The sequence below is a fragment of the Eubalaena glacialis genome, chromosome 16 (assembly GCF_028564815.1).
Source record: "Eubalaena glacialis isolate mEubGla1 chromosome 16, mEubGla1.1.hap2.+ XY, whole genome shotgun sequence".
NCBI classification, from domain to species: domain Eukaryota; kingdom Metazoa; phylum Chordata; class Mammalia; order Artiodactyla; family Balaenidae; genus Eubalaena; species Eubalaena glacialis.
The window spans coordinates 75,459,169-75,483,340 of NC_083731.1; positions in this window are offsets into that span (position 1 = coordinate 75,459,169).

Here is a 24,172-nt window from a genome sequence, read left to right on the forward strand (position 1 = left end):
CTTACTGCCCCAAATCTTTCCCCAGAGTGCTTGAAATCACAGACATGAAGTACACTTGCTCTTGATTCCTTTGGAATTTAGATCTCAATGCACCCATGACCTGGGAAGATAAAACAAAAACATAATTGCTATCGATCTGACAAGACCAAGGAGGGCAAATGGGTGTATATGCTCGTGTATATATTTTCAAGGAAAAATTAAATCGGCAGCCCTCTTGATGGAAAATTCTATGCTCTTGGGTTGAGAATCCCGCAGGAGCAAACATGCCCTGGATAGGGGACTCCTGGTTCCGTCACCTTCTACTCACCTTGCAAGGCCTTGCAAGGCTGAAGCTCTGTTCTCCGGGAATATCCTTCCCCAGCCAGTGCCCCACCCAACCCCTACGCTGCTTTGATCACTTCTTCTTCCATGTGGCAGTTATTTTGCATCCCTGTTTTAGCCCTTATTACATAGCCTTGGGGTCTTTTGTGTATGTATTTGTCTCCCAATTTGGCTGCAAACTGTTGAGGCCAGGGTCCAAGAGATATTCACAGTGGGTGCCTTGCGGCCTCACACAGATCTTGGCATCCAGGAGGTGCTCAATAAATGTCTGTTGATTGAATGGCTGGCTGTTACACTTGAAACAGCTTCAGTTATGCTAAGCACAACTCATGGCTGATCATTTCTGCAGAATTTATTGTACTTATTTTAGCACTGTAAATAGGATTTGGGCCAAGTCAAGAGATTCTTAATGTGCTGCCCTTGCTACATACAGTCTGGGCACAGACATCCTTAAAGGTTAAATCGGCCACTACTCGAGAGATGGGATTAAAAACATAAGGTTGAAAAGGCAACTGGTTTGCTTTATTTCATTCATAGTTTGTGTACTTGCTTCATCCCCACTGGTCGCATAAAACCCAGAGCTATGCAAAATAAAATGACCAGGAAGTTCATCCCTATTGCCATCTTCTTTCTCCCCACCTGTTTTCCATAAAAGTGGGAAAGCTGCCTTCTGCTTTGCAATGAGAGAGACAGACTGATTCTGTCCCAGAGAAGCATTTATTATCACCCTGCAAACCTTGCCAGGAATAATAATCAAGATGGTACCCTGTGCCCTGGGACAGAGAGGTCTTTGCTCAGCCCAGCCTAACTCTCATGTTCATTGCTTCTGCATTCATCTTGCCCAAGTATTATGGTAAATGGTGGAAGAAATGGAGAATGTCTTCCTCTGGGAACCTTGACTGTATTGCAGGTATATCTCACTTTACCCAATAGATATGGTCTCAAAGAGCTATGCTGAAAAATCACCTTTTTAGAAATCCAGTCACGTTTAAAATGACAGAGAAGAAGCTGGCATTTAGTGAAGGTGTTTATGAATACTTCCAAAGTTACATCTCTGCTAAGGGGATATCAATCCATAATTTCTCTTCTGTGAAAATCCGCATTGTTCACAAAATGAGTTTGCTCCAAGTGAGATGCGTCAGAACTGTTAAAGGTTGGTTGCAGGTAACCTGGAGATGTACAATTATTAACAATGATTAGTAGGTCAGGCATCCTCTAAGGCTCTTGGGCTTTTGGGCTTTAGTTTCTCCTCTATTCTACTCCTCTCCAGTGTCCCCTCCCCATCCCACCTCTCTCTGCCCCCTTCCCCGGCTCACCTGGATGATCAAAGGAAAAAGCAAAAGGAGGAAAGGAGAGCCCTTTCTCCATTTCCTTCATCGTGGGCCTGTTGGCAGGGGGTCAGGGGGAAAGTTGAGAGTAGAAAAAGAGAAATGGGAAAAAATACAATCTCCAGAGCGTAGGGAAGCACCAGGGTGGAATTTAGCCCCCCTGAACTCTTTCCTCTCCCTGGCTCGACTGAAGAGGGGGCTCAGCGTGACCTGGAGCCATGAACACACAGCCCTTGCCCCATCCCATTCCTAGGTTCCCACCACATCACTAACCCCGCAGTCAACATTTCTGGGCCTCCATCTCCCACGTAGGCACTGCACGGAACCCCGGAAGGGCTTCAAGCAGGGGCGTCATCTGTTTGGTGTGACTGTTACAGAACCACACGGGATTGGGTTGTTCAGTTAGGCGATGTGCCAGAAAGAGAGGAGAGAGTCTAGTCAGGCGATTTAGCTTATCAGCTGCCACTGCAAGAATTTTCCCTGCTACAAACTTCCTAACATTCTGACCCTTCTGGTTTGAAAATTTCCAAATCTGTTCCTATGTCAACCAAAACCATTACATGATCTATATTTCTCATGCAGTATAGCAGGGGGATCTGTTACCAGGAAGATGTGTGGAAGGTGTTATGTATTTCCCATTCTTTCCTGTGGGTGAGTCTAGTGGTTTCAGATAGAACAACAGAACTCCTAAGACACTGACGTTCCGCTGTAGGTACCCAACCGCCACATGCCTCCACTGGGTCACCTTTGCGCAGTTTGTAAATCAAAGACTCCTGGACACCTGGCTGACAAAGAAAAGGTCAGACAGTTCATCTCAAAACTCCAAATATCCAAGTGTTTTCAATCGTGTAGTCAAAATACCTGAATGCTGCCCTGAACTACAAAATTGTAAATTAGATGCTTGGTTTCACGGAGCTGTAGGTGACTATTCTGGACAACATGCTTTATGTCTCTTTTTCAGAAATTCACCCTCATCTTTATCTTTGAGTGAGAGAAAAGCTTTTCTCTATCATCTCCACCAGTTTTCATTTTGATGATGGACTAACCTCAAAGATGAAGAGCTTGAGTAGCATTTAAACCACCACCATCACCACTGCCACCACCACCCAACCAACCAAGCAACAAACAAGCATGAAGTCAGAAGCCCTATGGCCCAGCCCTACCATCCACTATCTTGCTGGGATCTGGTTCAGTCATATCCCCCCAACCCAGGCTTATTCATCTATACAACTGGGATGATAACCCCTGTCTCAGAAACTTCTTAGGAGGATTCAGTGAGATGCTGCGTTGGAAGCACTTGAAAATTGCATGTCTATCACCTCATATTCTTGCCCATAGGTTGTTCAGGCATCTGCCCTTTGCCCTAGAGGAGGACCACTGAAGGATGTGCACCCACAAGCGCCAAGCTTGGCTCTTACCCTGGCCACCCCTTTGCCAACCCAACCTATACTAGCAACAATTCTAGAATCAACAAGTTTGAAATGCTGTTCCCACAAGGGCACTCTGTGGTCTCTCAGAACAGCAATCAGTTTGCCCTGCTGGGTGGATGTTGCCCAGTCCTGACCCCATTTATGTATCAATTTAATCCTTCCCGATTAAACACATCTACCTAAACTTTGGGGTTAGGAGGAGAATAATGTTACTTAGCCACTATTTCTTCTTCTTTTTACAAAAAAAACACTTCATTTAAAACTATCTTTGGTCAAGTTTATTGAGTGTAATTTGCATATACTAAAATTCAGTCTTTTTAGTGTATAGGTCTATGAGTTTTGGCAGACACATTTCTTGTGTGACCACCACCATGATCAACATAGAGAACAGTTCCATCAGTTCCTGAAATGCCTGTTCACCCTTTTGTAGGCAACCTCTTTCCCCTTTTCCAGCCCTGGCAACCATTGACTGGTTTTCTGTTCCTATAGTTTTGCCTTTTCCAGAGTGTCATGTAAATGCAGTCATAAAGTATGTAGTTTTGGGAGTTCTGGCTTCTTTCACTGAGCATAATGCATTTGAGATTCATGGTATTATATGTGTCAATAGTTTGTTCCTTTTTATTGCTTCATAGTAAGCAGGCCAGTACCATTTCTGTATCCATTCACCAGTTGAAGGACATTGAATGTTTCCATTTCTTGGTGATTAAGCTATAAACACTTGTGAGGTTATTTTGTATGTACATACGTGTTCATTAGACATTTGGTTTTCAGAGATGTATTTAAGTTGAGTTCCAGATGAACACTCAGGGATAAAAGGCTTGGGGGGCCCCTGGGGAGAGAAGAGAGTATATTCCCTTCAACAGTCCGTCAGGCTGAGGCCTGTCAGCTAAACATGGGCTAGTTGGAGCTAGAGGCCATTATTGTTTTCATTGAGGACATTTGTCGAATAGAAATAAAATTAACTCTATTTTTCAGAGCCCCTGGGGAAGAATATAAATATATGGTGGCAGCTACGAATTTAGTGTGCCTACGTTTGTCTAGGAAGTAAGGGAATATGTCCACGGATCTGGCAATTCCCAGGATAGGCCATCTGTGTGTACTGGATGAATTCTTTTCCAAATCATGGGTAATAACTGCTCTTCAATAGATAAGGAAGAATACAGAGCCTGAGGGTAGACTGTTTATTAACAAATTCCTTAGGGTCATTCAGGCTGAATAAACTTTCTTTCTGCCAACTCAGGGGACTTGTATATTTCCTAATGATAGCCTCAGAAGTTGATAGAGATAATCCTAGCTTCCTCTAGTTTGAGAAAGAAACAGATCTAGCACATGAAGTGGGTAATCTCACACCTGGGCTGATTAGGGAGAATGTTGCCCCAAACAAAAGAAATTTTCCTCTTTCTATGTGAATTCCATTTTTTCAATCATGACAAAAAGTGATTTGTTCCTGAGGTCAGGAAGGATCAGTGGAACTTCACTAGGTAGATCAAGGGGGAACAGTGCTTCAGGCAAAGTAACAAAATCCACGAAAGCATAGTGGTATGAATTATGGTGGCATGTTCAGGGGAACTCCCCAGAAGTGGTCCCTTAGGGCTGGGACTTGCAGTGGGAAGGGTGTCAGGCAGGGCATTGACACATACAGCTGGAGCACCGAGCTGGAGCCTCGCCATGGTGAGGAGGGGGTGGGCAGCTGCATCCTCTAGTGTCCTAGGGCTTCAGTGTAGGGTTTACCGAGTGAAGTCTTGATTCCAGTGAGTGGTGAGCCATGTAGGTGAGATTACAGTGATCAGTTGTTGGTTATTGCAATAATTCAAGAAAGAGGTGATAAAATTTGGGGCACAGAGAGAAGGCACCAGATCCAAGAGGCAAGACAAACTCATCTGGGTTTGGTAACCAATTGAATGGGGAAAAGAGATGTGTGGGGTCTGGTTTCTAAGTGGCTGATCAGTGGTTCTATCAGTTAGAATGGGAGACATAAAAGAAGGAGCTAGTCTGAAGGAGAAGAAAGACAAGTTTGGTTTCAGATCTGTCATGGAAATGACTAGGAACCTATTTTGGCTTGACACAGGGACGATCTTCCTGTCATTTAGATCTGTACAGAAGTGAGTTCCCCATCACTAGAAGTATTCAAGCAGAGGCCTGCACAGCCATCTGTCAAGGGTGTAAAAGAGATGATTCCTGTATTGGGTTGGAAGCCAGGGTAAACAGCCTTTCAAATCTCTTCCAGCTTTACAATTCTATGGTGCTATAGGAGTAGAAAAAAAAAGCCTATTTATTTCATACACTGTTGATGTCTCCTGACAGATTTTAAATCCCACTGTGACATATACCATGAAATAAAAACAAGCAGAAAAAGAGAGTGATAAGTTAAGTGCACACTTTTTATGTGTGTATAGATAGCTGTACATTTACTTTATGTGCATTTTTATAGGAGGCTGTTTATATCCAGAACTTTAGCGGCTGTTTAACAAATTAACATTCAGTATTTGACATACTTGTCAATGTCGGGGACTGACACAGCCAGCTCTATGTGCGTATGTGTAAATATATGGTTATGTATGTGTAAATAAAAAGAAAGGGACCATGATTTGTAATTAAATGATTACTATTTTCCATTTGGTGCAATATCTATTCTATTACTGCAAAGCAGTCATTTATAAATCTTTTGCAAGGCACTGATTCTGAGGAGAGTTAAATATCAATCTAAGTATAACATCAGTATGTAAACAGATTGATGAATTGCTAGATTGCTAGGATATAAACCATATGGAACTGCAGTAACGCTCCGAGGAGCTCAGGATAATTTTAGCATTTCATAAAAACCGAGGATGAGACCAGTTGATTAAACTTCCCCACACTATTCTGGTTTCACTTTCAAGGCTACATGGAACAATTAGCATTTTGAACAGTAAAATAGAACTTGCTAGATTGTTTCCCCCCAAATGCACGATTAATGGACCCTGTGGGTGTTGGTACTGGAGAACACTGTAGGGGTAGACTAGGGAGGGGTTATCACCCTGAGGGCAGACTCTGTTATCCATTCCCTCAAAGGTTGTACATATATGATTAAGGTTCCAAAGCATTTAGCAGGTCTTCAAAGGGGTCCACGACGCAAAAAAGAAAGGTTAAGAATCCATTGCTTTTCACATGGTAGGAACAAAGCTAGAACCCAGGATACTCCTCTCTCCTTTCTGAGCTCTTTTTGTGAAATTACACGAGCTTCACATACTGAATCCAGGAATGGCATCATATATTTTACACCTTGCTGTGATCAGGAGAGATTCTCTCTCTTTCCTGGGTTCTATAAGTAGACCCTTCTTCCTTTCTGGCTGTGGATGTAGCCCAGCTACACACACTGGGGGTGGATGGAATTAAGTTGAGGGGTCCTGGGGATTCTCTGATGACTTAAGGAATTTCAGGCTAAATCCATGCAGTCTGAGTAGAGCCGAGAATCAAGCAATTTGGGGCTGAATTTAAGCACAAGAGGCAGCCAGTGTGGAAAAGGACTTGAGCCTTCACTGAATTTGCATTCTGCAAATCTGACCTGAGTTACCAAAAGAAGAGAGAGTTTTCTGTGGAGTGCTCCGAGGTGAGCCACAGAGAAGATGAGAGAAGAGGGCTCTCAGGGAGCCAAGGAGGCTGCGGTGAAGATGGTAACGAGTGCCAAGCTCACCCAGCACTCTCACCCAGGGAACCGGGGCAAGCGGTCTCCGAGCACACAGGTGAGCCAGCTAAGCTGCAGCTCCAGCCCTGCACCTTTGCTTCTGGGGAGCTGCTTCCAGAACGGGGGTGTGAACAGCATCTGCACAATGAGGGGGCCCCTCCTCTCCAGGGGAGGACAGCACCGGGGAAGGCTGGCCCTGCCACTTCCTGGGGGCAGGAGACGGGTCCCTGGGTGCCTGGCTGGGCTTGGAGAATCCCCTGCACATCTGACTCCACACTGGCCTCCTTTCTCCCAGGAGAGCCTCTAGGAGGAAGCCAGGAAAGTGACTGGAGCAAAAACCGTCATTTTGCTGCCTTTCCTAGTCCATTCTGCAGGAGCCTGCATTCTTTCCACAATGTTTGTTTGTTTGTTTTTAATTAATTGTTATTGGAGTATAGTTGATTTACAATGTTGTGATAGTTTCTGCTGTACAGCAAAGTGAATCAGTTATACATATACGTATATCCACTCTTTTTTAGATCCTTTTCCCATATAGGTCATTACAGAGTATTGAGTAGAGTTCCTTGTGCTATACAGTAGGTTCTTATTAGTTATCTATTTTATATATAGTAGTGTGCACAATGTTGTTTTTTTTAAGAAGAGTAATTTTTTTTTTAAATGTCAATTCAATGAACCAGTATTTTCTAATGATCAATTTTTTTTTAAATTAATTAATTAATTAATTTATTTATGGCTGTGTTGGGTCTTCGTTTCTGCGCGAGGGCTTTCTCTAGTTGTGGTAAGTGGGGGCCACTCTTCATCGCGGTGCGCGGGCCTCTCACTATCGCGGCCTCTCTTGTTGCGGAGCACAGGCTCCAGACGCGCAGGCTCAGCAATTGTGGCTCACGGCATGCTCCGCGGCATGTGGGATCCTCCCAGACCAGGGCTCGAACCCGTGTCCCCTGCATTGGCAGGAAGGGTCTCAACCACTGCGCCACCAGGGAAGCCCGTGCACAATGTTTTTAAAAAGATAAATGAGAGTGCTCTAATTTAAAGTGTGTTATAGTTTTCCTTTAGGGACAATAATAAATGCCTCTTGCATTGGATATTAGATATGATCATTTATTCTAACTTCATTAGGTAGTGATTCCAGATACGTTTCTGGAAAGTTCCCTTGCCGCTCTTCCAACACGCTGAACCACCTGGAGCTCAAGGAGGGGCTTCCTCATTAGCGTCTTGAACAGGACCCAAAGGAACTATCATTTCTAAGAGTGAGTATATCAAACAGGGGTAGAAAAATTTATGCACATCACCTTGAGTGGTACCTGGTAGGGCTTGTTGTGAGAGCTATCTTACGAAGTTTTAGTGAAAGTTATGAACATGTAGGACAGAACAGGCTTTGAGTTCAATGGATTGAGTTAAATGGACTGATTTCTGTTCTCTGAAAGGATGGGTAAGGGAGGAGGAGGAGGAGAGGAGAAAGAAGAGAGAAAGAGCAGGTGGGGGAGGGGAGGGGGAGGGAGAGGAGGAGGGAGGGGGAGGGAGAGGAGGAGGAAGGGGAGAAAGAGGAGAGAGAGAAGAAATTGCAGCAACATAAGACACTATCCTGAACTTTGAAGCATTTAAACCCACTGCACTTCCCAAAGGAAGTTTCTCAGTTTCACTAGCTGCCCGGACATTGGTAAAGCGCACGTGCCATAGTTAGAAGCCATCCTGGTTTTGTCAGCTGCCCTGCTAGGTGTGTGACCTTTGGCAGAAATAGCGTGTATTTGCTCCCCCTGGACTCCCGGCGGCAAGTCCACTGAGATACAGTGCTCCTCTCAAGGCCATCTTTCCGCCGATGACCTCTGGGGCACTCATGCTCTGCTTTCCTGCTTTGAGGTCTTTCTAGTCAGGTCCCCCTTATCACTGGGAAAACTTGACCTCCAGCACACAGAGCGTGCCACGCACACAAAGTGGGGGGAACAGGACTTTCTGATTTTAAAGTCAATCTGGCTTTGCTTAGCTTTGAAACAGGGCATTTGTATTTTGAAAGTGTTTGTGAGAAGTTCTCTGAGCGCTGACCTGCAAACAGAGATAACCAAGAAATTGTAGGGCCAGAGTGTCCACATGGCCGGGATAAGGACCACTGAGTGGAAGAATAATAAAACCTGTCACCGATTGTTTAGGCTTTTGTATTTCCCAAAGGCAATCCTTTCTGGTCTTGGGCCTTTGGTCCAGGGCAAGGAGCACAGGCTTTTGAAATAAAGAATGTATTTGAGTCTTCATCTGGCTGTTTGCCAACTGTGAGAACTTAGGTACGCAGCTTTGCTCAGAAAGCTAAGCACCAGTTTTATCAGATATCATAGGGAACAACGTCAATTCCACAGGCTTGCTGAGAGGATTAAATGAAGTAATAAATGCTTTCTAAGAGTTTCCCAAGTATTTTATTTCTTTCCCCATTTTATAGATAAAGATACTGAGGTCCAGTACGGTTAAATAACTTGTCCAAGGTGGGAAGATTTTTATTCTCGAACTTATGTCAGAGTAGGTGGTCAAGAAATGCCCATTAAAATCAGATTAACATCGTGTTACTATGATTCTGTCTATCTCCCTCAGAAATTTGCCATTTGGGCTAAAAGAACCATGGTGCTTTTTAATATTTTCACAAATTGTATTAGGTTCAATTTTCTTCTATGAGACATTCTTGGAGATAAAAGGGACAATGAACCCCTGTGGCATTTGTTCTGTGATCCTTGTAATATAAAGATTATAACAGAGTTAACCCACAGCAATAGATATAAAATGAGGAAAGCATGAACAAATACAGTCCTTAGCATAGTGTTTTGCAAACAGTACATGTCCAAGAAGTATATGTTGATTGGGTGTTTAGAAAGATCAGTTCTCTGATATTCTGGTAGAAGGCCAACAAGTCCTGGAAAAGAAAACAGACATTTCATGTTGCTGTTAAGTGTCCCACCCTGGAGGAAAATAAACAAGCACAGAGTTATGACAACAGGGCTGGGGTCAACGTGACACTCTAAGAACTACAAAATCAAATCGGTGATTTTGGCAAACGGCGCCTTAGACACTTGTCACAGCACCAGATGCTGTTTATTCCAGCCAGAAGATTATTATAATGTATCTCTTGGATTCAGTTTTTCCTCTTACAAGGACATTGTGTCAGATTCAGCTAACATAAACTAATGCTAACTCTGGCTTCCCCATGTACTTACTTGCTTTTTCACTTTCAAAAGCTCCATGCTCCGTGATGACCTAGATGGGTGGGATGGCACGGTGGTGGGAGGGAGGTCCAAGAGGGAGGGAAATATGTGTCCATACAGCTGATTCACTTCCTTGTACCGCAGACACTAACACGCCATTCTAAAGTACTCCAATTAAAAAAAAAAAAAAAATCCCACCTACATCTTTACACATTGCCTTTCTGACTTGATCCCCAGAACAACCGTGTGGAATAAATACAGCAAGTAACGTTATTTGCGATCTTTCCGGGGTGGGCCTGGGGAGCTTGTGTATCATGGGCTCATCTAGCAGAGTGGCTGGTATTTAATGGGTCCTTAATGAACAATAAATAACAGCGATCACTGAGTGTTTACCTAGTGGCGGACACTACTCTGAGCTCTCCACCTACATCTTTAGGAAGCGTTAGGCGTCATCACGATCAGTGAGACTGCCACTCATTCGCTGAGTGACCTTGGGCAGGTTACTGAAGCACGTCGGCCTCAGTTCCATTGTCTGGAATACGAGAATAATAACTGGGCTAACCTCATAAGGTTATTGTGAAGATCACCTGAGTTGATGCAGGTGAAGCCTTCGGAGTAGGGCTGGCGTATCTGAATGCTCAATAAATACTGACCCGTATTGGTACTTACCCCAAAGTCACCTCTCAAGTCACTGGTGGAACCTGGATTTGAACCCAGGTTGCCTGGCTCAAGAGCCTAGGTCTCTAATCCCTATTTATTTTGAATGAGTAACCAAAGAAGTGAAGAAATATCCTAGAGTCATACGGCAAGATAGTGGCCCGAAGCCACGTCTCCTGTCACTCAGGCCACAGTTCCAGCGCTAGATGGAGGCGGGGCTGCGGAAAGCGCTCAGGTGCGCTTCCCAGGAGGGGGCGGGGAGGTCCAGGCAGCTCCTTTGTCCTCAGATCACCCCTCTCTCCAGGCTGCTGAGCCAGGGCGCCTGCGCACACAGGGGGCAGGGCGCTGCGGCCCGCGGGCATCAGTCCTCTGCACTTTGGTGGTAAAAGGCTGGGTGCTGTAGCTCACTGAGGGGGAAAAGAACTGAGTGAACTCAACAGTGCTCGTAAGTGGTAGTTGAATAGCACTCTCCAGTTTACAAAGCAATTTCACATCCATTGTCTCACTGGATCATTGGAACAACCCTGTGACGTAGATTATTATCTCCATTTTTGAAGCAACCCAAGCGCAGACACATTATGTGAACCTGTCCGAGTGGCAGGGTTGGCAAACCCCGGAGCCCAGCCTTGCCCCAAGGTCTCCCGACTCCAGAGCTTATGTTCCTTTCTGGACAAAATATTTGACCCGTTACACCGAAGGATCTTTGTCCTTGGCTTAAAAAAAAAAAAAAAAAAAAAAAATTTCATGATCTTTCCAGTGTCGATTTTGATCTTCTTGGGAGAGTTTCGGTCTGAACCTTCCGGAAGACACAGGAATGGGATAAGATGAGTTCCCAGATCACATCTACAGCCATGGACTCTGTGATTCTTTTCCAGGATTTTATGAAAGAAATAAAATTATTTATTTGGAATGCTTGGTACAAGAACTATCACAGTGTCTGTAGAGAACAATTTATTTGGGACTGTCTAACCACGTGCTGTGATAAAAAATATGGGAGGAGGAAAGAGGCATGAGGAAAATGATTTCATTCACTTCATATGTTATTGTCTTATTCTGATGATATTTTATGTCAAAACTTTAGTCTACAGCACTCTTCCACGTAAAACAGAGCTCTCTGGATCCCCCTAACTTCATCATCCTTCTTTCCCTCCCTTATCTAGAGATTGTTTTTCATTTTGAACCCAATTGCTTCTTCTTTGATTCTGTGGCAAATCGCCCTTCTCGGCCCTGTGGTATAATTACTTCCATGGAAATGGGCTGAAGTTAGAGACAGGCCATTATGTGAGGCTACAGGCTGAGCCGAGAGACCAGAGCTAAAGAGTTCCTTTTAAAACGGCCATCCTTAATAATAGCAGGACAGAGGTAGAAAATTACGGGCATGATAAATTGCTCTTTCGATAAAGGCTCTGTCCCTATCTTTTAAAAAGCTGTGCCACACTGAGAAAATTTCTCCACATTTTTAATTGTGTATCATTTTGTGTAAGAAAAACCTCCCAGTGAAAATGGTCTAATGAAATGTGTTGAGCTTGCCTTCAAAGCTCCACGTCATCCTAAAGGAGTGCATGAAAGAACACACAAACAATATTTGCTTTTACCTAAAAGGGTAAGCGATCATTTGCATCAAAAGCAACGTAGGAGATGGAGAAGTGGAGGTTGGCCCCTAAGTAAAGCACCTCCTTTTTACACACTTACAGAAAAGAGTAAGGGTAAAGGAAGTGTGGTGTGCTGCCATCAAGCGGTGAGCCAGGTAAGACAGGTGGCTACCAGGACCCCTCACTTATCTGGAACGCAGCCTCATCTATCCGGAAGACAAGCAAGAATTAGGAAAAAAGCGAAGATGCCTCCAGTGGCACCAAGGTAACTGCTAAGGGAAGACACGTTCTAAAGCTCACGTGCTTTACTCAGATAATGACGACTCAGAACCTTGTCTGTGCTCATCTTAGGCATGATTCTAACAAGCTTGCTTTCAAACCCCATAGCACATTAGAATCAAAGGATGAGAACAGGAAGAAGAAAGGAAAGTGAATAGACTAGGTATTTCATACATATTTGTTTTATTCTAACAGCAACCAATATCAACCAATGTTACACTGGTGTGATGGACTCATTTTAAAGATGATAAAACAGATTCCGAGAAGGTCAGACAGCCAGTAAATGGTAGACTTGTGCTCCACGTTTAGGATTTCACGACCCCAAAGCTCATGTTCCTTCCTCTTCTGCCCCTGGTCTTTCCAAAGTCAGGCACACTGAGAAGCCCAGATAATCAAGGAGTCAAAGTGGAATTCGTACTTAAAATTTACCATATGCTGGGGCCGTCAAGTGCAGAGAGAAAGGGCCTCACCAGTTCCCAAATGCATCTGTTTTAGAGGATAATCATCATGACTTTGCGTCTTCAAGAAGATGTTCAGCTACCTACAGCCATCTCCATGTAATCAGTAGGGAGCCCCTGAGCAGGAAGTTAGAGCAGGATGTTCTCACGGTGTCAGAGCTTGGGGTCTGAGTGTAACCCTGCCTTTCACTAGCAGTGGGAACTTGGTCATATTACGTCGCTTCCTTTTGCCTCAGTTTCCTCATCTGAAAAGGTTAACATGATGATTATACTACCTACTTCATGGAGCTGGTTTGGAGGATTCAATGAGGCAATTTGCATAAACAGTTAAAGCAGGACCTGATGCTTGGTAGGCATTACATATCCAGCATGGACATTTCAGCAATTTGAAAGCTCAAATCCTTTAAGGACTAAATCTGGGTTCTTATTTAAATTGCTTACCTGTTCATTCATTCATTCAATCCATATTTATTAAGTACATATTATAAGCCAGGAGTGGGTAGCCACTAAGTAAATAAATATAAATAAGCTACAGGTCTTCCCAACTAGGAGCTCAGGCGTGTCAGCAAAAACTACAGCAATGAGGGAAGTGCTGGGGAAGTGTTTCTGTGGGAACACAGATAGGGGAACACACATCCTATCTCGACCTGGAGAGTTCAGGGTGGCTTCCCGAAGGTGATGGTCAATGGAAGGTGAGAAGGGAGAGGGGTTCCAGTAGAGGACACAGCGTGTGTAAGTGAAGACTCAGATGGAGGAAGAGCAGGTGATTTTACATGTTGGGGCACATGGTGTGGGTGAGGGGGTGGAAGGTGTGAAGCTGAGGAAGCAAGCAGGGCCAGCCCACGAGGGACCGCGCACGTGGGGCTAAATCCTTAGGTTTGTTTTATAGTTTCCAAACTTCTTTGGCACTAGGTATTTTTTTCCCAAACAATATCTCTTGGAAAATGCCAGCATGTGAAACAGATAAAAAGCAGCGTTTTATTAAAGACGCAGACGTAGAGAATGGACTTGAGGACATGGGGAGGGGGAAGGGTAAGCTGGGACGAAGTGAGAGAGTGGCATGGACATATATACACTACCAAATGTAAAATAGATAGCTAGCGGGAAGCAGCCGCAGAGCACAGGGAGATCAGCTCGGTGCTTTGTGACCACCTAGAGGGGTGGGATAGGGACGGTGGGAGGGAGACGCAAGAGGGAGGGGATATGGGGATGTATGTATATATATATATAGCTGATTCACTTTGTTGTACAACAGAAACTAACACACCACTGTAAAGCAATTATACTCCAATAAAGATGTTAAAAAAAATAAAAATAAAAATAGAAAAAAAATATTAGGGAATGTTTAGTTTGTAAGTTCAAATTTATAACAGTTACAAAATCAACCAGTGAGAACAATAAAGAGGTATTAATTGATACAAAAACTTGGGGTTATATGTGACAAGCTCATCTTACATTTTATATTTTAAAAAATATATATTTATTTGTTCTAATTATATAATAATGAGAAAACTGATTCACTCAGGGATCTAGCGGCAAAGTTTTTTTCAAAAAAACTCAGTTTGCAATCTCGACATACTTAACTGGTCTGGAAGCTTAAAAGAGAAGTTGTAAGACGTTTTTACTTCAAATTTTAATTATTATCTGCCGACAATAGAAACTTCAAATAGGAAGCACCATGATCCTTGGATCAGTGCTGAAAAGATCCAAAGCATGTGATCAAGATGTGACCCGGTCAGAAAACAAGGTCCTACTGTATAGCACAAGTAACTGGATTCAATGTCCTGGGATAAACCAGAATGGAAAAGAATATAAAAAAGAACGTATATGTGTGTATAACTGAGTCACTTTGCTGTACAGCAGAAATTAACACATTGTAAATCAACTATACTTCAATTTAAAAATAATAATAAAAGAAAATAAATAAAACTGCTATAAAAAAAAAGTTTATTAAAAAAAAAAAAAGATGTGACCTGGTCCGTGTCCCCTTGTCACTGGATGGCTGCCAGGCTGGCATGGAGACGTGTCCTGGCAGAGCTAAGGCACTGAGGTTTGCCTGGCCCGTGGGTGAGCAAGGCTATGCTCACGTGCTTCGGGGGCCAGAAAGCACCATGTTTTGAGTAGCTGGCTCCAAACAGGTTCTCAATAAATGGTAGCAGATTTTTAATGAATTACTGCTACTATTATTACTCTAAGTGGAAAATTCCGATAGTATCTGGATATAAAGTTATATGTGAGCCTTGACAGGCGACACCGTGTTTGATGCATTTCCCTGTGCCCGGTGCCCGGCCCAGTGCCTCGCATGGAGTAGGTTTTCCACTGATGTTTGCTGAACGAACTGAAGTTGAGGAGAGAGTGTTAACCTAAACATCTGGATTTGGGTCCTTCCCAACGTGCATATGGTAACTGAAGCCCTCCACAGCTGTTAATGAACCCCTGCAGGGAGCGTGTGTGTGAGAAAGAAAAGAAGAAGGCCACCAACAGCACCTGGGGAACATCGTCATGAATAAGGGACATGCAGGAAAGAAAGCAGATGAAGGGGACCCAGAAAGTTCCAAGATGGCACTAAATTTCACAGTGGGCTCTGGAGATTTGATTCTGCTGTGCTCGTTTGCATGGTGAGAATTCCCTGACCGTTATGCGCTCGACTTAGCACTACATTTAATCTATGGCTCATTTACTAAAACAGCCTATAAAGAGGAATAAATTAGCAATTTGTTTGTATAATTAGGGACAATCCCTTTTAAGTGTTTGAGGATTCAAGCATGAAGTCTCCATTGGTGTACATTTAGGTTTTGATCTTAGACTTTAGGCTGGTTGCATACAGTGCAGCAAGGACTTAACGCCCTTTGCTGTATCAATACTGTGATGGTGACTCGTCGTATCTCTGGGGAGGACCTCTCACTGGGAAGGCGGTGGTCGGCTGTAGAGGATTAATGGGTTGGAAACCAAGTTGGCACCTATTGAAGGCTCTGGGCTCTCTTACTGGGTTGAATCTTATGTCCCAATGGAAACTTTCCCCATCCTGGGAGTCATTAATGTGTCATAACCCATCATTTAAAAATGACAGGGTGTTGGGGACTTCCTTTCTCGCTCAGCCCGCAGATACTTATCCTCACACACAGACTGAACCTTCTGAATATAAATGAAGGGGGAAATCCTTCCATCACCTCCTCCTGGACCAATAATCTGAGAATAGACAGAATCAGAAACCAGCTACTCTGGGTTCCTTGGGAGGACCATAATTGTTACCCCCCCTAAGTCCTTGGGACTGACTGCTGTTTATTATTCATAAAACCCCAGCACTTCTTTCCTCCTGGCAGGTCCTGGGTGACCAGTCAAAATGAAGGACTCCTCCCAGCCTGGCACCTCGATTCTTGGGTTCACCAAGGACCGGCCAACAAGGGTAATGGCCACAGTGAAGTGACAGAGGTCGTGCCTTTGAGGATGGAAGTCAACCTTGCCAGTGTTTTACAAGCAGGGCGATTCCAGGCGCCCTCAATGTGCGAGCATCTTTTTGTTTCCATTGTTTACCTTAAGGAATTATGAAATGGAGGTTGAGAGAGATGGGGTCAAGCGTTTGCAAATGTCTCTCAGTTTCACGTCTGAACGATGAACAGTGATACCAGAACCAAGTGGATGGTGAAGACAAGGGGAAGGGTGACAGAAAAAGAGGTTTTTAGAGACCTAACCCCCTGAGACTTCCTCCTATCTCCCCCTCCTGGTGTCCCTTTGTGAATCCTGCTGATACATTTAGATGGTGATGTCTATATTTAATTTTATCTGCAGAAAGAAGGGGAAATAGAGCTAGTGAGACATTTAAAGGCAGTCATCTGTGTGTTTCTTATTTACTTTTAGATAAGCGACATACCCACATAATTTACTCTTGATAAAGAATCCTGGGGCTGCTTGTTTGCCAAAGACATGTGACTTTTAAACCACAGACAGTCTGAGATGTTACCAGAGCAAAACTTTTCATTCCTGCTTGCGGATCTCCCACCGACACACGCACGCACAGTACTTTTTGCGTTCATATTTTTATAGAGCCACCCATCGCCTGTGCTTCCACCCGTCCCTGTTGGGACATTTGCACGTCCGTATGTTGTGACATCCGTCAAACTTGGCTCCTGCCAGCTCTGCTGTGTTCCCCACACACCCGGGGATTCTCCTGCTTCACCCCCAGGCCCACTGAACCTCCAGAGGCTTCCACCTGGAGGACGAAGGTCACCAGGGTGGGCACAGAAATATGAAGACGACGGCCAGGCCCGAGGGATGAGGACATCTGTCTCGCCGCTCTGCTCACTCCTGCCCGCGACCTCGCAGAGGCCTCATGTGGATCAGACGATTAACATGGTCAGGATCAAATGCCGCCCAATTTAATTCAATTACTCTTCACCGCAGGAGAAAATACGGTTATTATAGTGACAGGACCTGGGTGAGGAATACAGGCTCCCGGCCAGCCATCTGCCCACACATCGCCAGGCTGTGAGGAGCAGCGAGGACACAGAGGGGGAGGATGTGTGAGTACAGGGTGGGGCACGTCCGCTCTGGATCCCATGTCCGGCCCCCGCTGCCCAGAGGCAGCTCTGCTGACACCATGGGCATAGCTGTTACCAAGGAGAAGCCAGGCTTAGCTGTTACATGATAACTGTGAATCATTCACCAGATCCCAGGGAGGACGGGAGGAAGTCAAATAAATGACGGCAGCCAGGAGAGAAAAAGGAACTGTTTCCCCAAACTACTATTTTAAGGGAAATTCCTATTTGTGGGTCATAAGTCTCTATGACAAATTTGATCACTAAGAAGATCATGTGGACCTTAAATCTTTGTTTTTTAAACTTTATCTTGCCCTCATTGCCATTTAGCTCGCTGTATTTAATAATAACTCACACCACTGTGTACGCCATATTAACTGTTAGCCAGCCACTGTTCAGTGCTGTTTGGGATGGGGGGGTCAGCTCTTTTTAACCCTGCAAGAACACTGTGAGATAGAGCCCTCCTTACACCCATTTTTTTTTTTAACATCTTTATTGGAATATAATTGCTTTACAATGGTGTGTTAGTTTTTACACCCATTTTATAGATGGGAAAAATGAGGCTTAGAGAGGTTGAGTCACCTGCCCAAGGTCACCTAGCTGGTAAGGGACAGAGTGGACTCCAGCCACACCTGTTGATCCCAAAGCCCCTGTTCTTGACCATTATTCCAGACTTCCCCTTGGTTTGAACCTCCCATGTCTTCTTTGCCTCTCTTGCATGTCCACATGGCACTGAAGAGAGAGAGGTCCCCCCACAATGCTCCAGAGTACGTCGGATGTGCAAGACCCTGTGTCCAAGTAGAATCATGTCATCATTTCTTACCCAGCAGAGTAGGTTCAAATCCCAGCTCTGCCACTTGCTAGCTGTGTGACTGGGAATTCTCAGTGTATGGGCTTCCTCACGTGTAAATGGGGAATGTATTTCCTCCTAAGGTTGTAACGGAAGCTAACAGAGTCAACACACTTAAGATGGTGCCTGCGAAAGCTGTGCAGACATCACCAGATATCATTATCACTTCCCTTCTGAAAGAAACAAATGTAAAAATTGGAAGCAGAGGATGTTTGCCTTGGTGTGCATGGATTTGCTGTGTACACTATAGTCAGGCTTCAGCTGGGCAGGAGTAGTCATACCGGCCAATGAGCCCTGCCCTGGTCGGGGTAGGGAGGCCATACTGGTCCCTGGCGACTCATAAGCACATTCCTTTGGGGGTCAGGTGAGCTATTCTTTTAACTTCATCTCCTGTCTTAAGCTCTACCTCTTTTGACTCAGGAACATAGCAAATGGGAGACACTGGAGGACTCACCCAAGGGAAGGGGCAGTGGTCCCCAGCCCCCCATCTCCAGGGCACACCGTGTACCAGGCGCTGGCTCTGTCTTTTACATTTCCTCTGGGAGGAAGAGGAATGCCCAGGGCTGAGTGTCCATCATGGTAAATGTCCTTCACACATTATCTCTGAGTTTGCCAACATGCTTCCTTTATTTTTTTTCTTACATTTCTTTTTTTTCTTAATTTTTATTGGAGTATAGTTGATTTACAATGTTGCGATAGTTTCTGCTGTACAGCAAAGTGAATCAGTTATACACATACGTCTATCCACTCTTTCTTAGATTCTTTTCCCATATAGGTCATTACAGAGTATTGAGTAGAGTTCCCTGTGCCTACAGTAGGTCCTTATTACCGACATGCTTCCTTTAGATGAAGCACCGTCTAGCAACTTTGCAGGAAGTTTTGAAAACTTAAGAAATTCACAGGAATTTCCCCAAGGTCTTACCACACTTGCCTGGGTCATCACGGAGACGGTGACATCTCCCTGAAGCCAGGGTGCAGGCGTCTCCAGCCGGAAGAAATGGAGTGTGAGTGCTTTGAGTCATATTTGCGTTGTTAATGATGGTTCTTAATCACCACTTGGGTTTCTTTCAGGGCCAGGGTCACTTTGGGTAGATACCATAAATCTAAGCTAATATGTATATCAGTGCATATCAAATAACGTAAGCTCTAGAGTCAGGCTCTGTAGTGATTCTGGCAGAGGAGGGACGCCAGATCTCCACTGAGCTGGGTGATAAGAGTTACTTCTCTCCGCCAAAGCCCATCGTGGTTCCACATCACTCTGAGGAATGGATGATGATCCACTGTGTTCAGTGCCTGTTGTGGTCACTTATGATGTCCTAGCCCTGTCCCCTCTGCTTTCAGGTCCCCTGCGGAGGGTACAGAGCACACTAACAGAAGCCAGATTGTTTTGGTTTTGTTTTGCTTGAACATTATGGAGTTATGATTCTGAGAGTGGTGTTTTCATAAAGGGGAGAACACTTTACTGTCCTGACTAGAAGCAACGTCTTATCGTATGGGATTGTAGCTCCAACAAATGGAGTGACAATGAACAGAAAAGCGGGGACCTGGCTCCTCTTCTTTGCTTTACATCTTTGAGCAAGTCCTTTGGCCTCTCAGCCTCAGTTTCCCCATTGCCATGGGAACTGAAATCAACGATTCCTACAGCCCACCCTCGTCTCCTGCAAATGAATTGGATTCGTCTTCGGTGCCCTGAGCCCGCCAATGGCCTGCACTATACATTTAAGTTCTAATTGCTGGTATCACTCAGACAAGGAAAAGAATCGTCTCCAGTTCCGGATGAGCAGGGCTCACGGCTGTCACTGGATATGAGAGGAGCAAGGTTGGCAAAACACGTACATGCCCAGCTCTTGGGTTCTCCAAAGGGAACCTGGGGAGGAAGTGGAGGCCCCAGTCAGGTAACTGTCTCAGTGGAACAAGAAGAGATGTTACCTTGATTTCCACACCAGCTGAGCTCCGGGATAATTATACTTGAAGCAACACAGCGCATCAAACAGATTCACTTAGCATCTGGGGTGCCAGTTGCACCCAGGCCTGCCCGAACCGGCCTTTCTCACCGCAGGGTGTGGGAGGAGAGGGCTTTGCGGGGCCCTGGGGGCCTGCTGGTGCTCAGCTGTGAGAGGAGCACCAGCTCGCAGGTCTGCTGATGAGCCGTGTGGTGTCAGGCATGGCCCTGGCCTGCGTGTGAGCGTGACTCATCATGAGCCTCTTCAATAACACTGACGGTTCGCTCTCTTTTTTCTCCCTTCGCCTGCTCTCTCTGGGCTGGAGCCGGCTGAAATAGGAGCAAATTAGCCTCATTCTGGAAAAGGCAGGGCGAGATAAAGGACCCCTAAAAGGTTTCCCATGCTCTGTTCCTGGATGTTTTGTAGCCAACGTAATTATCTGGTTTGGGTGGGCTGGAAGACCGTGCCCTGTCACGGTTCCATGGGCTATTTGACAAATGGAGGTCTGACACCAGCGAAGGCAGTGTCATTATTATTACTCTACATATGCTCCAGCCCAAACTGACGACCCTCCCATTTCCTGTTCAAAAGCTGCATTTCATCAAGTCATGTTTCCATCCCACATGGAAATGTGCTAGACCTTAAATGGCCTGGACTCCTTAATTGGGGGTGGGAGCCAAAGAGGAGGTGACCTTTTTTTTCAGACTCATCTCTCTCCCTGCCACCCACTTTGTTGCTTGATAAGTTCACTGTGCTTCTAACACCAGAGCCGAACTGTGTGTTCACTCGCGGGGAAAGTGTGTACACGTGTGTCTGTGTGTGTGCGTGTGTGTGTGTGTGTGTGTATCTCAGAGACATCGGTAATGCCATCTGTCGGTTAGTGGGCTGGAAGAAGTTCAGGCTGGAAGGCAGGTTTTGCTGATGTTGGACCGAAACTTTTAGAGAGGGGTGGTAATGGTCTAATCGTGCCGTACCCTCATCACGGACTAAACCTCTGAGAATGACTGAAACACAATTTCTTAATAACAGAGCCAAAGCATTTAAAGTTGAGAGACAAGAGCAAGTGAAAGAAAAGGAGACGCGCATCAGGAGCTGGAAAACAATGAGGGGGTTTTTAACATTCCTTCTTCCCTAAAATAAACATACTGCCTAACTCAACCTTCTTTCTGCCTTTCCTATTTAAGCCAGTTCTTTCTCTCTTTCTCAACCTTGTGGCATAACTACTAACTGACCAGGAGGCCCAAGATGCTAACTAGAGTTATCAAAGCTTCCAAATTAAAACTTGAGACCTGTGATTCAACATGGGTCAGAATATTTGCAGGAATCATAAGTGAGAGTATTTAAAATGAGAGTTTTCTTTGAACATTCTGACCACTGAACCCCCTTTCAGTCTCTGAATACCTTGCATGCATAAGGTGTCATGGGTTATGGTTTCAGGTAAGAGTTGCAACTGGTGACAGGAGAGTAGATCTAGCCTTCAGCCATGTTTTATGTGACACACGCACTATTTCAAAATCCAGAAGATTTCTCATAAATTTCTCCAGATTTCTAGCTTCTCTTTAAAAATCTTAAAATCTGGCAACATTGACTTCACAGACCTGCATGGGAACACTTTACTGGAACTGAATGCCTTCTTATAGACTACTTTGCCACACTCCTCACTGCTCCCTAATGATTCCCACTGAGCCTCCTTTTCCTATTGACATGATCTACTGGCCTCTCTAGGCATTTGAATTTGTGCTCGCTGGTCCAGTCATACAACCCACTGGCAGTCAAGGCTCCTGACTGGCCCCATCAGAGAAGGGTTAGAGCTCCTTGACTCTTGTCAAATCCGGTCCCACCTCAGAGGTCTGGTTCTCAGCACAATGTTAGTCGAAAGGTGACATTCAATACCTGAGATGTGGGGAACCCCAATGCCTATGATACATTCCACCTTTGCTTCTTTGATCAGGGAAGATCCCCAAAGAGGGACTTATCAGTGGATGATTTGGGTCATTTTCTGATGATATGAAATGTGAAACAAAAACACTTCATGTGTGTTGTTTGTTCCATGGTTGTTCATCACATTTGGAGCCAATTTTGTGACCGCAATAATCATTTTTAGAAGAATAGATGGTTGGGTCGAGGAGTGGGCCTGGGAAATAGGACAATCATTTGGCTTCCATATAATATATTGATTAATTATGATGGATTGAGTAGATTGGAACAGTGTTTCAAGCTGGTTCAATAGGGGAGAAACAGGGTTGAGTATGTACAAGTTCAGGATTCAGAATGGGATAAGTCCATTCTAAAGTGTGTGTGTGAATGCGTATGTGAATGTGTGTGTGTGTATGAGATTGTCTTAGACAATTCTTACATCTTCTGTTTGCCTGAGGACAATATTATGAACGGTCTCTATCATTTTACTGTAAAAATATAACTCACAGCTATAGCTTAGATTTTTAAGAAAATTCTACTGGAAAATCAAAAAAAGGATTAACATGTACCCAGGAAGATATATCAGTGTTTGTGAAAGTCATGATATCATTTAAGAGACTTGTCAGCTACTAGTAGGTCAGTGGGAGCAAAAGTTCATTCATTCATTTATTCATCTGCTCATTTATTACTTTATCAGCAGATATTACTAAGCACCCACTCTAGGCTGGACCACATGAAATTGCCAACATTTGAGTTTTTCATCTATAAAAACAGAAATATGAGGGGCTTCCCTGGTGGCGCAGTGGTTGAGAATCTGCCTGCTAATGCAGAGGACACGGGTTCGAGCCCTGGTCTGGGAGGATCCCACGTGCCGCGGAGCGGCTGGGCCCGTGAGCCACAACTGCCGAGCCTGCGCGTCTGGAGCCTGTGCTCCGCAGCAAGAGAGGCCGCGATAATGAGAGGCCCGCGCACCGCGATGAAGAGTGGCCCCCGCTTGCCGCAACTAGAGAAAGCCCTCGCACAGAAACGAAGACCCAACACAGCCAAAAATAAATAAATAAATAAATAACAACAACAACAACAACAAAAAATATCTCAATTCTTTAAAAAAAAAAAAAAAACAGAAATATGAGGCGCTTCAACACGAAATGTGCCAGATGCTGTCTTAGGTACAGGGGATACAAGAGTAAGAAACAAGAACAGATGTGCAAACAACAGTGCAATGAAGGGTTGTAAGTGCAGTGACAGGAACACGTTGGAAGACTTGTGAGATCCTAGGGAAGAGGGAAGTCAGTTTCCTTTGGGGGTAGGATTGGTGAAAGGTTTCGAAATGAAAGAGGTGCTTAAAACGAGTCCTGAAAGAAATCTCAATGATACTGAAACATCTGTGCTTGTGATGGAGAGCGTGTGTGGGTGTGGATGGAGGTGAGCTCAGCATTCAACCCCAAGGGAAGAGTGAATGGACAGAGAGTCATGCTGCAAGATTCGTGGATAGTGAGCAGTTTGGGCTCAGGGCCAAGGTGGGCACTGCAGCTGGTAAGGCTGGGTGGGTGGCTGGCTGGCGACACACAGACCACCTCGGGAGCTTCTCAGGTTCGTGTTAGAGGAAGAGCCACTGGAGCGTTTCCTGCAGGGGTGGGACATGATCTAACTGGTCCCTTCGGAAGGGCTTTCTCTTCCCAGCATGTGGCAGGTGCCACTCACAGAGCAGGAGACCTACAGGTACCACTGAGTTGATGGACAAGGACCCAGGGAGGTAGATAAGTGAACATTACCCTTATTTTATGGCAGAGGAAGCTCCGGTAGAGATTCATAGACTATTCAACAGGGGAGAGACTTAAGAGGTCTTCTGTGATGAATGTAGTAACCTCCTCAGTAGACAATGCAATCTTCGTTTTCTAATTGTCATTAGTATTAGCTAATGTACATTGAGGTTTGCTATTACAGCATTGCGCTGAGGGTTTTATATGTATCTCATGTTATCACCTCGCAACCCTAGGAAGCAGGTATCATTAC